Raw genomic sequence first — 17,266 nt, 5'->3', positions numbered from 1 at the left:
CGTACCATAATATAATAAAGAAACTCTTTTTTTCTTCCTTTCCTCTTCTCCCAAAACATCGACGACGCGACTTCTTAAAGTCAAGTCACTCTCGGCCGCCGTCGGTCCGTCGATCGGGCTTGTCACACACACACGCCCTACCTTGTCTGTGCTTCCCCGCGGCATCCACAACACAAATTGCGCACACAGATACAATACACCTTCACGGCACCAGTGTAGTGTGGCTTAAGCCTCCGGTGGTGACCAATTCTCGCAGGTGAGATCGTACCAATACTAAGTGGAAGGAGGTGTTCTCTCTCGTTCCCTTCTGCGATCGTTGCGCGATCGTGCGACCGAGAAGGCACGATCGCGGCCCCGGTCGTTTGTAGTTGTGAGCCCGGATCTGGACCTGTGGCCAACCTGGTGAACCTGGCCGATCGCGGCGGCGCGCAGTTGCTAAGAAACCTAGTAGAGGTAGTTTAGTTCGAAGAGTTCGGACACCTGCTGGAATCTACGACGATTTTGACGGAATTTTCGGCGGAACTTTTGTGCGCGTTAAGCGGGCTCACAATAGGTGCGATTGGACGTGCGCGCGCGCAACATTTGTGACAGACAGGCGATCGGGAGGAGCTTCCGCCAGCGAGGGGACACTTCCGGGAGTTTGGGGCGAACGGTCGGTTGGCGATCGGAGCAGGATCGTGTCCGCGGAATCACGGCGCAGCGCAGTGCGTACACGATCGCGCAAAGTGTGTTGTGCAGCACCGAAGAGTGTGTGTGAGAGAGAGAGCGAGAGAGCGATCGACGGTGGTGGGAGAGTGCAAAGTGTTGTGAGGGGGAGAGGAAGAACAAGGAAGAAGCATCTAGCGGGAGAGTTGCGTGCGTGTGAGAGAGAAAGAGAAAGAGAGGTAAGAGGAGTGTCGATAGTGATTTAAACGAGTGTGTTGTCATGGAGTTCCTTCGGGATGAGAAATGTTGAAGTGAGCATTCCTGGTGGCTGAATCAAGGAAAGAAAGCTAGCATGTAATGCAATTTTACAGGATCGTACTGAAAGAAATCAGCAGCAAAATCAGCTGCAAATCGACGTAGCAAAAAAACACCAACAAGGATAACATGCACGCAAGCGACGAACCCCAGATTCTTCGTCGTCGCCGTCCTTACTTAATTAATGCAGCTAAGTCGTAGGCTTAAGAGAAATATGGTGTGGTGAGGGGTACGCAAGGAGAGATGAGAGGATGATCACGCGAAACCATTTTTCAAAAGTTTGGTCAATAAATTATTCAAAAAACCAGCGATCGAAGAAAATAAAATTCCCCCCAATAAAGCGCGAGGCTGAGGTCGCGAACAGTCAGCAGTAATCTCGAATCAAAAGGGCAGGGGCGTTCTGATGGGGGCTAGGGTGCCCATAGAGGGTGGTATCTTGAGAAGTATTGGTATGTTATGAACAGATCCCATTTAAATTTGGTAATATAACTGAAACACAATATCAAAACGTATTTTTAATTTGTTTGTTTCAACTGCAGAAATAGGTTATAACAGACTTTTTGCAATTCTTGATTTGACTTTCTGTAATAATGATCATAATACAACGCAATAAGTATGTAAACTGTTGTTTGTTGGGTGAAAGTTCATTGAACTATGTAAACATATTTTATAAAACCTTTTTCTAACATTGTTTTATGATGGAAACAATTATTGATGTTTAAAGGGAAGTCAACTTATTTACATACATAGTTTAAATGTTTTGTTGATGGATTCTTGTATCATTGTTGAAATAAATTTAATAATATGATTTTAGGGGTTTTTTTTATTAAAATTTATTTTACCTATAAGAGCTAGCAATCTAAACTTAGAATTATGTAGCTTCCCGGCAAAGGCTCCTTAATTCAGCTCTGTTGAAAGATTCTTCAGATCTATGAATCTAAAATGTAATATCTGCATGGGAACTGTTAAATTCTATTAAAACACAAATGGAATTGAATGATCTGATTTTAATATTTTGTAAATAATTAAAAAAAAAACAAATACATATAATTTACATAGTAAATATTAGATAAGTTCAGTGTTGGGTCGATTGACCTGTTGCTGACAAAGTGATGTAAAGTGAAGTTTTAATTATTAGATTTATCTGTATATAATTGAAAATTGATGTTTTAAAACATGGTTTTACAAAATCCTGAAGATGGCACAACATTGTTTTTGAAAAATAATGATGAATTGTCAAACTTACGTATCCAATCCTGCAACAATCTGACTGTAAAAATAGTCAAATGTTGTTGTAAATAATGTTATGTACCGTTCTTGAAGGATGAATCAAAAATTTTATCGATAATTCCAGTTGTTTTGAAGAAACTAAAATGTGTGTAACATTAATCTCAGTGCATAAACTCAGGTTGATGTGTTCATTTAAATATAAAACTTTCCTCATCTTAAATTAAAAAAAAAAACAATGCATTCACGGTGTGTTAATCATAGAACAAACTTAAGATGAAAAATTCGGCAAGTTTAATATTTGGTACCATGAAAGACATTTTTCGGGGTCTAGCGAAATATTTCGTCGGGGGGCTTAGAGCAACTTTTTTCTTGAAGTTTTTTTTTTTCGATTTACGGCTGGTACAAATTTTATTTAAAGTTTTTGTCACCCCCCCCCCTCCTTCTTCCAAGTTGGCCTGAAAAATAAGGTGGAAAAAATATTTTTTTCAAAAATTTAAGTATAATCAGCTGACATTGATTTAAAATGCATTCCACTGTGTTTAGAAAAATCATGTTTAGCATGTTTGGGTTGATTTAAACATCTTTTGGATTTTTAAAAATAATCGATTTTAGTATCGCAAAAAGTTTTTTGTTTTCAAAAAATCTTCCTTTTTTGAAAACTAATGATTGCAAAACAACTAAACTAGTGTAAAATGCATTTTAAAACACTTTTTGCATTCAAATGTTGAGACTTTGGCCTTTTTTTTAAACCCCCAGGTACCTTCCTCACCTCACTGAGGCAAGGCTATAAAATCACTCGAAAAATCAACTTCTTAATTACATCTCTTAGATATACCTTCACCTATCGACCTATCGACTCAGGATCAAACTCTGAACAAATGTCTTTTTGTCTTTTTGCCTACGCGCGAGAGTGGCGCAGCATGCGTATCGCCCGGTTGCCACCTTGCTTAAGCAGTGTCTGCGTCTCTTCTGGAAAAGTCTGTATGAATTATGTTGCTGAATACATCATTTTGTCTCGACAAAGATTTACACCTAGATTTACACGAACTTTTTACTGAAATATACAAGTCATGAAACATTGTTCACTAAGACTAGGGGGACAGCATGCAATTCCATCGTGCACCTAATGTTGGCATATCAGCACTTTTAAATTCAATTACATCCCCCCTCCCTTTTCCTTTATTTTGGAGAGTTGGTATAAAAAGAAATAAAAATTACTGTTATGGAAAAAATAATAGTAAAAAAATTAAATGAAAAAAAATAAAAAAATAAAAAAAAAACATTCAAATTAATTTATAAAACAACCTAAAATACAACATGAATGTGAGGAAGGCACCAACCACCTTAAGGTGGATTAAGTAACGTTTTAATATTTGCATTGGCCTTATAGAGTTATCTAAGGGTGATCTCACGCACACTAGCGCACCATTTGTTTTGCTGGCTGGTACAAAATTTAACCTCATTCTTTTTCGTGTACGTACACGCAATACATGCGCGCGTAGATAACTCTATAGGATTTTTCTTCAGAAAAGTCGATGAAAATCGATGGGTTCATTCCATCAAATTTCTTATGAATATGTCGTAAGAGTTTCTGCATTATATATTTGACCTCCGATAAGTAGATTCAAAACAAAATGTTTCAGATTTCCAGCTTTCTCCAGAGCCTACGTCTGAAAATATTTTTAGCGAATTCCTCGGAAAATTTTACATAACATATCAAAAAATGATGTTATGTTTTCAATAATCCGAGATACGATTAATTGAAAATAAAAACTGGGGTTTTAGACGCACCGCGCGCAGTAAAGGTAACATGACGAAATCGGCAAAAATCGGCTTATTTCACTAAAACTGCGATAACTTTAAAATTTCATGTAAACTTTTCCGAGGAATTCGATAAAAATATTTTCAGACATTGGCTCTTTGGTTACGAGACCCTCAAAAGAGTTTTCATATGACCTGTTCAAATGTTTGACTAGATATTTGAAACTTTGAACTATTTTTCCTTAAAAGCCTATCAATTTTTGCGCACGGCGTAGGTCACCCTTATGGCCAATCAAAAAAAAATACGGGTCTAATTATTTCGGCCAAGGATTTCCCAGAAAAATTTTGAGCACGATCGGAAAACTTTTTTTACGAATCAATCTGTTTTCGTGAGGAATTGCTGTATAAAAATACGTAATTTCAAAATTAATAATTTGACCTCTCTGAGAACTCCTTGATGATTTTAAAAGTATACTTTTCATTTCTTATAAAATGACATGAACTTTTGATGAAAAAACTTCTTCGGAAGTTAAAATACGCCGTCAAATCGGGCGTCCAATTTTCAAAAAAAAAGTCTTTTTGACTACACACTTCTATTTCTTTACGGGTACAAATCAAAATCCAGAAAAACGAAAGAAGTCGCACCGCCCCATTGTCACGTGACTCACGAGATATCGAAAAAAGGTTCTTTGATTCGTGATCAGAGACCCCTAAGAACAAAGTTTCACGGGAATTGAAGAGGGGTCAGGGCAACAGTTATGTGAGATGGCGTTAAATTAGCCATTTTTTAAAATGTTGTACAGACTGTATTTATTTTAAATATAATTTATGTTGTTAAAATTAATTTAATAAAATCAGTTTTAATTTTTTTTTCAAAATATCACGAAATTCATGAATGAAATCATTCACAAAAGACTTTTTTTTGTTGAATAAGTAATTCAAAATCTTTCCAAACATGTCTCAAAGTTCGAAGAACTGGCACCCCTGTCTAAAGTTGTGACTTTTTAAGAAATATTGGTGTCGTTTTTCTGATCTGGATCTCACTGGATCTGTGTGAATACTATGTTTGGATCTACAGTGAACTCTCTGGCTGTCGATTAGTGAGCCTCACGGATATATGAAAAAGACAAAAGTGTTCCATTTCGAACGCCTCGACCGTAGCATTAAAGCCCCAGAAGCTAGCCTGAAATTTTGAGCGCATTTGGTTAATGTTTTGTTGTTCCGGAAGTTATAAAGAAATTTCAATAAATTTAATTTATTTATTTTCAACTTTTTAATTCTTCTTCGAGAAAATTTTCCCATGCCCTATGATTTTTTTTCTCAAAATCGAGGTTTCTTATAGGTTTTGATTCGGGGAACAACTTTGTACAACATCACAAAGCGCTAGGAATTAATCCCGGAAAGACACAGGCAAATTTTTAGAGCACGTTATATTTTTTTCCATACTCAAAAAAAAAATCCTGTTTCTTTTCGGAATCAATTCCTAGCGCTTTACAATGTTCTACAAAGTTGTTCCCCGGATAAAGACCTATAAGAACCATGAGAATAGAAAAAATTGATTGGAGTTTGGGAAACTTTCTCTAAGAAGAGTTTAAAAGTGAAAATTACCCATAGGTAGTTTTTAGAAGATGCGTACTAACTTCAGGCCAATGGTGGAAATACTAAACCTTCACCAAATTGCTACAAAATTACAGTCGAGGCGTTCGAAATTGAACACTTTTGTGTTTTTCATATATCCGTGAGCCACGCTACTGTCGATCTTCTGGATATCAATATTGCTCCAGCTGTCAATGAAATTGTCCCTTCAAGAAGATAGCTTTGATTTAGGTTCTATAATTTGATAACTCCCTCTCTCGACGGTTCCTTGAATATTGACAACGAGAGGGTCTACTGTATCATCAGACCTTTTGTTAGATAGGTAATCGAAAGATTTTCCAACGAGTTTATAAGTTGAAAAATGTGGCAACCTTTATCAGATTGGGTTCACTCAAATGATAATAATTTATGTTTTGAGACCAGATTTTAAAGTTAAATTAAGTTGGCTCCAAACAAAAATCTAGATTTTGGGCACTTTGGTTACGAAAAAGTTAATAATTCAGTTATTTTTTCCCTGAATATCTGTTTTGACCCAGATTTGGGAGAGAGTGGGAAAAGAACTAACCAAATAAGGTTAGTTTTTATTCAAAAAATCGATCCTTAGAATTCCTGGATAAAGAAAGAATATTGTTACAAATTGATGTGTTTGGTGATTGGACTGCTTTATACATTGCCACATTTTGCGAGCTAAGGTCAAAATAAGTATGAAACTATTTTGATTTCGTCCTAGACTATAGTTGTTATACATATATGTTTTAATATTTTTTTCCACTAAATGTAAATGAATAAATTTTGTTGCAAAAAAACAATAAACATGATTTAAGAAAATCAAACAAATTATGTGAACATATTATTATTGAAAGATGTAGGATTGGCCTCATACAATGAAAAATCAAACAAAACAAATGAATATTAACTGAAAATAAAAGAAGAATTTCATAAATTAGCCCTTGTAACTCGGAGAATGATAAAAAAGCAAAATATTGACCCAAGTAAGTTTAAGATACTTTTTGACTTCAAGAACAGCTGATCCTGATCCACCCCAAAACGGCGAACCCCTCAAAAACCCTCGCAACACCCCTGCCTCAAGGGCCACGATCACAACACAACACCGCACACCATCAACCGCGAGAGATCGTCGCCGTCGTCAGGACAGGAAAGCCGATCTCCTCTCGCTGGCTGATCGCGCGCATGATCTCGCATCTGGTGGCGGTGGTGCTAGTAGTGGTGTTATGATCGTACACACGCGATCGCCGTTTTGCGTGTTGGTGTGTGCCCGTCTTGAGGTGAGGTTATCTTTTGACTACCTTTAAATCGTATATTTATGACTCTTCGACTGTGCGAGAATCAAAAAGTAGTCTCAAAGTCGTTGTCGCCGATCAAGCTGCTGGGCTGCTGGTGGTATTGGTGATCGCGGATAAAACTCACATGGGCACACACTGCACAAAGAAGCTGTTTGTGGTCCACGGGGTGTGTGAGTGTGAGAATATCGAATCTCCGCGCAATGGGTTTTTTGGTATGTGATGCAGAGGAGGGTTTTTTCTTCTCTCGTTGTATTTAATGAAATGTCATGACATTTCCACCATAAACAATTTCAGATTTCTTGGTTCGGGGCTCTTGCTTCCTCGGTTTTGATTGTTGTCGGAAGGTTTATTTTTTTTTCGGAAGACTGCAACCGGCATGTAATTTTGATGGAGGGGAGAGAAGAGAGAGTTGGAGGGAATTGGCATCCGAGGGATTTGCAGATGCAGATTCGAAATCAAGGAAGAAAGAGATCAATGGCCGCGAGCTGCAGGAGGATTTTGGTAATTGGATTATGAAGATTAAATGATTTGGTGCATGCGATTTGGAAATCATGCTTTTGGGGAAATAAAATGGAACTTATCTGTTTATTTGTTATATGAGTTAGTCGATTTGAATATTTACTGTATAGTAAAAGTAAATATTAATCTAACTCCTTGAATTTATTTAACAACACCTTTAGCATTGTTGACAATAAATCAGTTGTTACAAACAAACATAGAAATGTTTTAATTATTCGAAGTCTCGATTTTCCGAAGTTTCGATTATCCAAAGATTTGTATGGGACTTTGGATATTCGAACCATTAACAAAAAATATCAATTATTTTTTATTTAAATATTTTAAATAACTTTAGATTGGTTTAAGGGTCATACTAAAGCTCGACAATCTAAAATAAAACAGCAAAAAAAAATTAACTCCAAAATTCAAGCCTGATTTTCAAAATAAATTAGAAGAAAAGTATATATCACTAAAAACATATGTACAGTAATGCCACTACTAAAAATTTGCAAAAAATCGATTAATTCAAGAAAATATATTTTGTCTTCCCAAAATTCAATATTTTTAAAAAAGGTTTAAAAGTTTTTATTCGATTAAAAATACATAAACAAGCATTATGTGATGTATTCTGAAAAGTTTACAATCGATTTAACCAGATTTTTTCAAATATAATGTCAGTTTAGGAATTTTTTTCAATCTTGGAATAAAACTTAAGGTGATATAACATGATGTCGATTCTCTTCGTTTATTTTCATTTGTAAGTTTTAGTTAATTAGTAAAGTGATAATCGTATAGTTATACTAACACTTTATCAACGCTCGATAAAAACAAACACAACCGTTTTATGACTCTCAAGAACCATACTTGAGCCTTCGCCTACCTGTTTCTCCGACAAACCACCCAACAATAACAAACCAGCAGCGCCCTGAACTAATGACGACACCAACGACAACAACCGCAGACCGGGTCAGCCGATGACGCTGCCAGAACCAGTCCGGCGAGCCCCGGTCAACCGGTCCTGCTGCGGTCCACGAACCAGTCGAACCTCTTCAAAAGCCGCTGATCCGGTCAAACGTGCACGTGATTCTGCTGCTTCGTTTTACGTCACTTGCCGCCGCGACCGAACCTGGCAAAATTCGTCAAATGACTCTCAAAAGTCTCGCGTACTCTCTTGCGTCACGGAAAGTCCAAAATGTGTTGGCCCGAGGACGAAACCTTTGCCGGAAAGCCCGCACATGCCCTGCGGCGGTTTAAGATCGCTGAACGGAATGGTCACTTAACACCTTGAAGATAATTGTCAGCACTGGCGTCGTGGACTTTGGCTGCGTCCGAAACGAAACGTCAAGGTGGCGGCATCTCTCAAGAGATTATTTCGACGGGTTGACGGTTTGGGATGGGACGATTGTGTAAAGCCATTGACGCCTCCAAGCGTCGGTGACTTTTCGCCCAGTGTGATTATTTTGGTGCGTCCGATAGAAGTTCATCGTCTGGGTGACCGTTCAAGTCACTGTTGTGATGAAGAATTCCCCAAACTTCTTCGACTCGGATTTTTTCATTGTTTTAATTTTAATTCATTTGCAATAGCTAATTTTTTTATATCTACGCTTTCGTGCTATCTTGTCGTTTGTAGTTTTTTGACGTTTCGAGAAAAACGTGTCTTAAAGTTTTACCTTAAATAAACAAAAACAAGACTACGCAATGTAAACAATAACAAACATGTTTTGTTTGGTTGACCATTTTGAGAATTGTCCTGAAGTTTGGTTTAATTTGGTTGCTGGAGTCCCGAGTTAAAATCACAATTCGTCAGTCGTGTGCTATCTTGTGACAACGACCATTTAGTACTTTTCGAGAAAATCGATTTTTAAAGTTTGTTGGTAAATAATTTCAAAACTGTGAATGATACAGCCAAACTTTTTGAAGCAATCGGTTTGTATACTATCGCTTAACAAACGCTCCAAGTTTCAACTAATTTGGTTACACAAGTTAAAAGATACAATAAATAATGTAAACAAAAATCTGAAAAGCACGTGTCACAAGTGTGTTTCGAAAGTAAAATTGTACTACGTGTCACAAGTGTGCACAGAATTCTTATAAAAACTAAAATAAGCTCAAATCAATGGTATAATCGACTTAATCAGTAGGTTGCATTGCTTTTGGAAAGTATGTGTGTACATAAATTTGTGAAAAACAAGAAAAAATTTCCACATTTTCCAACAACATGTATGACGTGTCACAAGTGTGCACAATCATTTTGATGATAAATTGGTCTATGTCACAAGTGTGTATTGCGATATCCGGGAAACGGAAGCGAGTTTCAAAAATCAGGTTAAAGCATCTTGTAGTGTTTGTTAAGTATAGCAAAACGTCATCATTAACTCATTTTCGACCAAAATGGTCTATGTCACAAGATAGCACACAGCTGACGAATTGTTTACGGTAGACTTTGTTCATTCAAAGGTTGAAACCATGGCTTGTAAATTCAATGTTTAAGCTTTTTTATTTTTTTGCCACTCCCCCCCCCCCCCTCGACTTTGGTAAGAGTCGGGGGGCATTTTCCTTAGATTCGATTAAAAAAGTGTTATAAATATTTTTTTTTGTCTTTTTCATAAGATTCGATAATCTTTGAATTCTCCTAAGGCTGGTACAAATATTTTTAAAAGTTTTTGTCACCCCCCCCCCCCCTTCAAAATTGGCCCGAAAAATCAGGGGGCAAAAAAAATATTTTTACAATAAACTTCAAAATTTCAATGAAAATTCAAGTGCAACCAGCTGAAATCAAATTAAAATACATTCTTCTGCGTTTAAAATCATTTTTAGCATGTTTGGGTTTATTAAAAAATCTTAAGATTTTTTGAAAATTTTCGATGCAAAACCTTTTTTTTTTCGATACAATTTTTGTTTTTGTCAGATCTTAGATTTTTTGAAAACTAATGATTGCAAAACAACTGAACTAGTGTAAAATGCATTTTAAAAACACTTTTTTCATTTAAATGTGAAGACTATGGCTTGTTATTTAAATTTTTTTATTTTTTTTTTTTTTTGCCCCCTTGACCTCGGCCAGGGCCGAGGGACAAAAACTTTTTTTTAATATTTGCATCGGCCTAATTCGAAAACAGTTAGCTAAAAAGACATTTAAAGATTTAGTTTTATAACCTGCCAATTGGGTCATGCAAAATAGCTAAAATTTGTGTGATCCAATCTCAACCTCCAAACCCATCGTTACCTAAAAATGATTTATTTGGATGACACATTTTTATTTCATTTTTCTCAAATTTAAATCTTCATGCTTAATCTCAGCCAACACCAGTCTGCTTAACAAAATTTTCAAAGACGAATTTTCTCAGCTTTTCCATAAAGTTTTACAAAAGAGTGTGTTTTCCTTAATGAAATATTCATGAAATTTGGATTTTTTTAGATCCAAAACTAAATAAATTTGAGGGCCTCTATGTACACAGAAAAAAAATCATGGTAATATTACATCTGGAAAGGGGTACATCTTTTATGTCAGAAAAAAATGTGTAATTTTACCTCTGAAAATCTGTAATTTTACCATTTTTCTGATGTAACGTCGCTTTTTCAGTCTAAATTGAGGTAAAATTACATCATGAAAGAGGTAATATGCAACCTTCCAAAATTACACCTTCTAAATTTACACATTTTTTTACTGTGCATATCGACGTCGTCGTGCTATCTTGTCGCACCCGCCATTTTGACGTTCCAAGAAAAACGCGTTTTAATGTTTGACCTTGAATATTCAAAAACGAGAGCACGCAATGTAAACAATAACAAACACGTTTTGTTTGGCTGACCATTCTGTGCATTGTCCCAAAGTTTGGTTGAAGTTGGTTGCTGGAGTCCTGAGTTATAATTACAAATGTTTACGGTAGTCTAGCTTGTACGTGCGACAAACGCATCCTGACTTTCCTGGCCTGAAATCCCTTTGGCCTTTTGTCGCACTTACATCAATTTTCATGGAGTGACAAGATAGCACGACAAGATTGAAATTACTTTCATATGTAAAGTGACAAAAATGCACGGAGTTTTTTCGGTTTTTGTTGAATATCTCAGGATTGAAATCGAATTTTGGGGATCTGTGAAGGTCAAAAGGTGAGGCATTGTGAGCTGCACAAAATGTCGTTCTTAACTCAATTTGGCCCAAAATGCACGTACGACAAGTTAGCACGATGGCGACGATATGTGCTTTGCAAATAATCGTTTTTTTTATTTCTATATGTTTTATCGGATAAAGCCATTTTGAACTAGTCCGTATGACGGATTTTTTTTTGCGCAGATTTTAGATTTTTTTTAAATACTGATTTAGGCTGGTACAAATATTTTTTAAAGTTTTTGTCCCCCCCCCCTTCAAAATTGGCCCGAAAAATCAGGGGGCAAAAAATATTTTTACAATAAACTTCAAAATTTCAATGAAAATTCAAGTGCAACCAGCTGAAATCAAATTAAAATACTTTCTCCTGCTTTTAAAATCATTTTTAGCATGTTTGGGTTTATTAAAAAATCTTAAGATTTTTTGAAAATTTTCGATGCAAAATCTTTTTTTTCGATACAATTTTTGTTTTTGTCAGATCTTAGATTTTTTGAAAATTAATGATTGCAAAACAACTGAACTAGTGTAAAATGCATTTTAAATTACTTTTTTCATTTAAATGTGAAGACTATGGCTTGTTATTTAAATTTTTATATTTTTTTATTTTTTTGCCCCCCCCTTGACCTCGGCCAGGGCCGAGGGACAAAAACTTTTTTAAATATTTGCATCGGCCTAAACAGAAAAAGTTTTTGAAAAATGAGTTTTCATAAATCAATCTCGGTGAAATTTCACATTGTTATTTAGTTTTCAAAATTGAGCTGTACTATTTTTTTTTATTAATTTGAACTATTTTTTTACAAAATGAGCAGTTTTAAAAAATATCATTCTCAAGTTTTTTTTATTTAATCATGATCGAAAAATTTAAATAAATTTAAATTATTTACAACTGGGCAGCTTCTGAAAAATATATTTTTTTAGGTTTTGCGTTGATACAAATTTTTGAGAACATTATTTACAATAATTTCTGGGAGTTTTTTTCATTTTTTGAGCACCCAAGTAACATTTTTTTCAAGGAGTTACAAGAGCTCTTCAAGATAGCTACAGCATAGCAGTTTGGACCGCGGTAGGATAAAATTATCTTCAAAACTTCTTCAGGAGTTTGGAAGAGTACTTGAAGAGAGTTTTATCCTACCGCGGTCCAAACTGCTATGCTGTAGCTATCTTGAAGAGCTCTTGTAGAACTCGTGGAAAAAATGTTACTTGGGCACAGTTCTATTACTCTATTAAAATAATATTTTTTGTACAAGTTACTTGTCATCAAATTTCTGTCTGTGATTGATAAAAAATAAAACATAAAACATTGCATTTTCTACTTATAGGAACCATTAAAAAAAACTTTATTTAATTGTTGCTAGAGAAAAAAAAAATGTTTTGAAAAATGTAATCTTTCTGCACACATTAATGTTGAAATAAAGGGGGAATGGATCAATAAAGGTTGAGAACCACTGTTTTATACTGTAAACTTTCAGAATATTTTGATACCTCCAATATCTATTATTTATCATCGCAATTTTTGCAAACCATCTCCATTTTATCATTTGGCAAGACAAAGACTTATTTTTTGCCAAAATAAAACCTATTTGGCAAAAGACGTTTGAAGACGTATGAAATGTCATGTTTCTTTAACTCCTGACTAGGTTTTGACAAAGGTTGTATCAAGGCTTTAAGGATGTTGTTAGGATTCAGTTGTAAAGCCTTGAACTCCTATGTAGATTTTATAAAAAGGCCGTGAGAACCTTTTGCGGAGGTCCCTTTGGGTTTAAACAGAGGTTTATCGGGGTTCTAGGGAGGCTGTTATGACTTAATGGTTTTAATGTTGGTTTTGGCTGATTGGTTTTATAGCGGTTGTGACAGCGTTGATAAAGCCTAAAATGTTACTTGGGAGGCGATATGATTCGGAAAGTTAACATTTATTACGGTATCTCAAATCATCCTTCTGCGATTTGATTCTATTACTATAAAAAGCTAAAAAAAAGCAATGCTTTACCTGAAGGAGTGATCAGTTAATGCCCTGGTATCTCCCGTGTTGGATTATTGTCCCGGATGAGGGTCTAATATAACCACACCGAACAGTGGGATAAGCGTTGCGGAGCCATACTAATGCTAATGCTAATGCTAAGAAGGTGCAGATGATTATGTCATTGACAAAACCAGAAAGACAAAGAACATTAACAACAAGGGATTTAAAAGGCAATCAACTATACCAATTTACAAACATGGGATCGCAGAACTTAAATTTAATGTTTAATGAAAATTAAAAAAAAACGAAAATAATTCAGATGATTCGATTATCCGAAGTCTTAGTTATAGAAAACCTTAAGATTATCAAAACTTCGGATATTCGAAGCTCCAAATTTCTAGGTCCAACAATTACAATTCCCTGCTCAATTTCAACGATATTTCGTTGAAAAAACACAACCCAATTTACGTTGTATCCCTTTTTGGCCACGTGATGGATGTAAGTGCTTCTTTTTTTGTAGGTCACTTGCCGGTTTCCGCCCGTTTTCCACACATGCTCTTCTGTCCCTCCATTTTCACACGTGTGTTCCTTCAACCCACCAGCCCGAGTTAGCATCCAGCATCCTTGTAGACCTTTTTGCAGCCTTTTTGCGCAAATCGTCTTGTTGGTGGTATCTTGTGACGCTGTGAGAAGTTTTATTTGATTTTTAAATGATTTGTGGAAATTGTATTCTTTGTTTTAGGATTTTTGTTTTGGTTAATTGCTGACTTAAAAAAATATAATTTGAAAACAAAAATAAATCCACCAAAAAATGAGCAAAACCCTAAGAAAAATCTTTTAAAAATATACCCACAACAAGATGGCACATCACCATCCCCAGGTACGATTGTAACAACACGGCCAAAATAACGAACTCTTCCAAGTGGTTGGAGGAGACAGGACACAGGCAGGGGGTCTTCAAAGGGCTCCAGGGGGCGACAGCAACAGGGCCGTTTTTTGTGTGTACGTGAAAATGCTACGAAATGTATGCGAAAGGGTTGATTTTTTGTTCGCGCTCCTTAAACATGGAGTCCGGTGAGACCGACCGACCGAGATAGCCGAAAAAAGAAAGTTCAAGAATGAGAGGGTACAAACTGGCTGGCAGGTCCTGAAATGCTCCACCGAAATTGCCACGGAGTGGGACGGAGACAAGGTAACAACGTCTGAAACAAAAGACAAGGCGTCCCAAGATAGACCTGACAGAGGTCCACATAATCTGCGGGCCGAGTCGGGTGGTTGTTATGCTTTACTTATTTTTTTTTTCGAGGTTTTGCGCTCCCCTTCACGGAGAGTCGCTTTATTATGCTTTAATTGCAATGCATAAAAGAGAAAGAACTGCACGCTGCATCGGTCGGTTCCAGGGTTCCAGGAGCTCGAAAGACCTCGCAGAAGCTGGGGCTGGGGCTGTCTGCATCGTTAATGAAAAAACAATCACCGCGTGCCGTGGAGAGATCCGGAATGGATGTTGGTTGGCCCTGCCTGCCTGCTGCTGGTGGAAAGTTGAAAGATTCGTGAAAACGTGAAACGGAGGATGCTGAGCTAGGGTAAGATCCAAGAGTTGCCAGGTTACCACACGAGATCATTAATCATCATCAGTTCGCGTCCGGAGCGAGGGATGCTACAAATGGGCTGATTTTGACCCTGAAGGGACAAAGTTATGGATCATTAATTAATCTTTCAAAGTGAGGTTCTGTGGATGAGCTCTGTTTGTAACAGCTGGGTTTGAGAAAGAATATTACTTGGTTTCTGATAAAGCATTTCTAAAATATTTGGTGCTGTCTCTAAATTTTGGTCTTAGACGAATTACGTCCAACAATTTTCAAAAAAAAAAAAGAATCGCTATTTTGCTTCTGACTGTAGATTAAGATGAGTTAACCTGCCTTTACTTAAAACTCTCGATACTCGCGATCTCTTTTAACGGATTATCTTTCAATTGAAGGCTTTCAAACGCTGCGTCTTCCCCTATCGAACCCCCTTCGTGCCCAGCTCAGCCTGCTATCGCGCAGAATGCCAATCAAATCAACTTTGTTTCAAACATAATCTCCTTGCACTGCCTTGCACCTAAATATGTGCCTGCACTCAATCGCTTAGCTTATCTGTCCGCGCAGAGCATGAAAGCATTGCAAGAGAGCTTTTAACGAGTTCCTCCTCCTCCAACCAAAGGACCCCCAAGCGCAACGCGTCAAATCTGCTCCAATTCCTCGACGACCGACGATAGCTGTTTGTGTGCTAATCCCTCGCGATTGATCAGAGCGTGCGCGCGGGGCCAACAACATCCCCGAGGGCACCCAACGGACTGGTCCCAGGTTTCAGGTACCGTTGCACACACTGAAGAGAGCACTCACTCTGCCTGGTCCAGAGGTGACAGTTAAGGTCTCTCCTTACCTCCCCCTCCCTACCAGCAAGAATTGAGATATTCAAAACACAAAACCTCCTCCTCATGGCTTGAAACAATTTCTCATTAGCTTGAATTTATTGCGCTAGAAATTAGAATCCTTGGTGGAGATCTCGTCTTTCCAAACCGTTCGCAGAGTTTCGAGTCGCAAAGTTGTGTCGCGGTCGTTGTTGTTGCTAGAAGGGAAACAGCCAGAGACGTACGTTGGGGCTCTGCGTTGTCTTGGAGAACTTTTTGCCTGCTTAGAAATAGTTACAATGCAGCAAAACAAATGATTTGCTTTTTAAAACAAAATCAAAAGTCTCTTTTGTGTCCTTCCTTACATAACAAGTTCACACCAAAATTTAGAAATACAAATTAAATCTCAATTCAAAAGAATATTTTTTCAGCACATGAGCAATTCTCTACCAAAACCGGAAATGGATTTTATTTGTATTTTTTGATTTGGCTCAAACTTTGTGGGGGCCTTCCCTATGATCAAATAAACTATTTTGTGTGATTGGTTCATCCATACAAGTCTCCATACAATTTTGGCTGCTGTTCATACAAAAATGGTATGTAAATATTCAAACAGCTGTAACTTTTGATTGAATTTTCTGATCAATTTGGTGTCTTTGGCAAAGTTGTAGGTATTGTTGAGGACTTTTGAGAAAAAAATAGGTACACGGGAAAAAATTGCAGATTTTTTAATCAACTTTTTTTTTTACTAAAGCTCATTTTCCCAAAATATGTATTTTTTGATTTTCGAGATTTTTTGATATGTTTTAGGGGACAAAAATCCGCAACTTTTGAGCTATAGAGAAACATGGTGCCGCCGAGTTATGAATTTTTGAAAAAATAGTGATTTTTGGGAAAAATCGAAGTTTCATGTAAAAACAAGTTTGACATTATTTTTTAATGCAAAATTGAATTTGCAATTGAAAAGTACTTTACAGATTTTTTGATAAAGGGCTCCGTTTTTAAGATATAGCCACCGAAAGTTTGATTTTAGCGAAATATTTGCAGTTTTTCAATTTTTAAAAATAGTGACCATAAGTGACCATTTCTAAAAATATTTTTTTTTGAAAAGTTTAACCCACCATTTTCTAATGACGATATCTCAGCAACTAATGGTCCGATTATCAATGTTAATGCATGAAACATTCGTGAAATTTTTAGATCTATTCGAAAAAAATATTTTGAAAATTTTTAAATCAAGACTAACATTTTAAAAGGGCCAAACATTGAATATTACGCCCATTTAAAATGCTTGCCTTGATTTGATTTCACGAATGTTTCATGCATTAACATTGATAATCGGACCATTAGTTGCTGAGATATCGTCATTAGAAAATGGTGGGTTATTTTGGTGAGATTAAGAAAACTTCAATTTTCGTGTTTCTTTTTCTTAAAGCGGCTCTATCTCAGCAACCCGAGGT

At 36.5% G+C, this 17,266-nt stretch overlaps 1 protein-coding gene across 3 annotated transcripts in view; it reads left to right on the top strand.

Moving 5' to 3' along the window:
* Window positions 1-430: 430 nt before the first annotated feature.
* Window positions 431-17,266, top strand: part of LOC6036201 (protein grainyhead) — a 318,505-nt gene continuing 301,669 nt past the window's right edge. For all 3 annotated transcript variants that reach the window (XM_038264090.1, XM_038264091.1, XM_038264089.1), the window contains exon 1: window positions 431-884. The gene's annotated coding sequence lies outside the window, so the exon portion shown is untranslated. The remainder of the gene's footprint in view (window positions 885-17,266) is intronic.

This window comes from Culex quinquefasciatus, chromosome 3, assembly GCF_015732765.1.
Source record: "Culex quinquefasciatus strain JHB chromosome 3, VPISU_Cqui_1.0_pri_paternal, whole genome shotgun sequence".
Lineage (NCBI taxonomy): Eukaryota > Metazoa > Arthropoda > Insecta > Diptera > Culicidae > Culex > Culex quinquefasciatus.
Note: the sequence above shows the minus strand (reverse complement) of the source record. Positions and strands in the feature narration are given on the sequence as shown.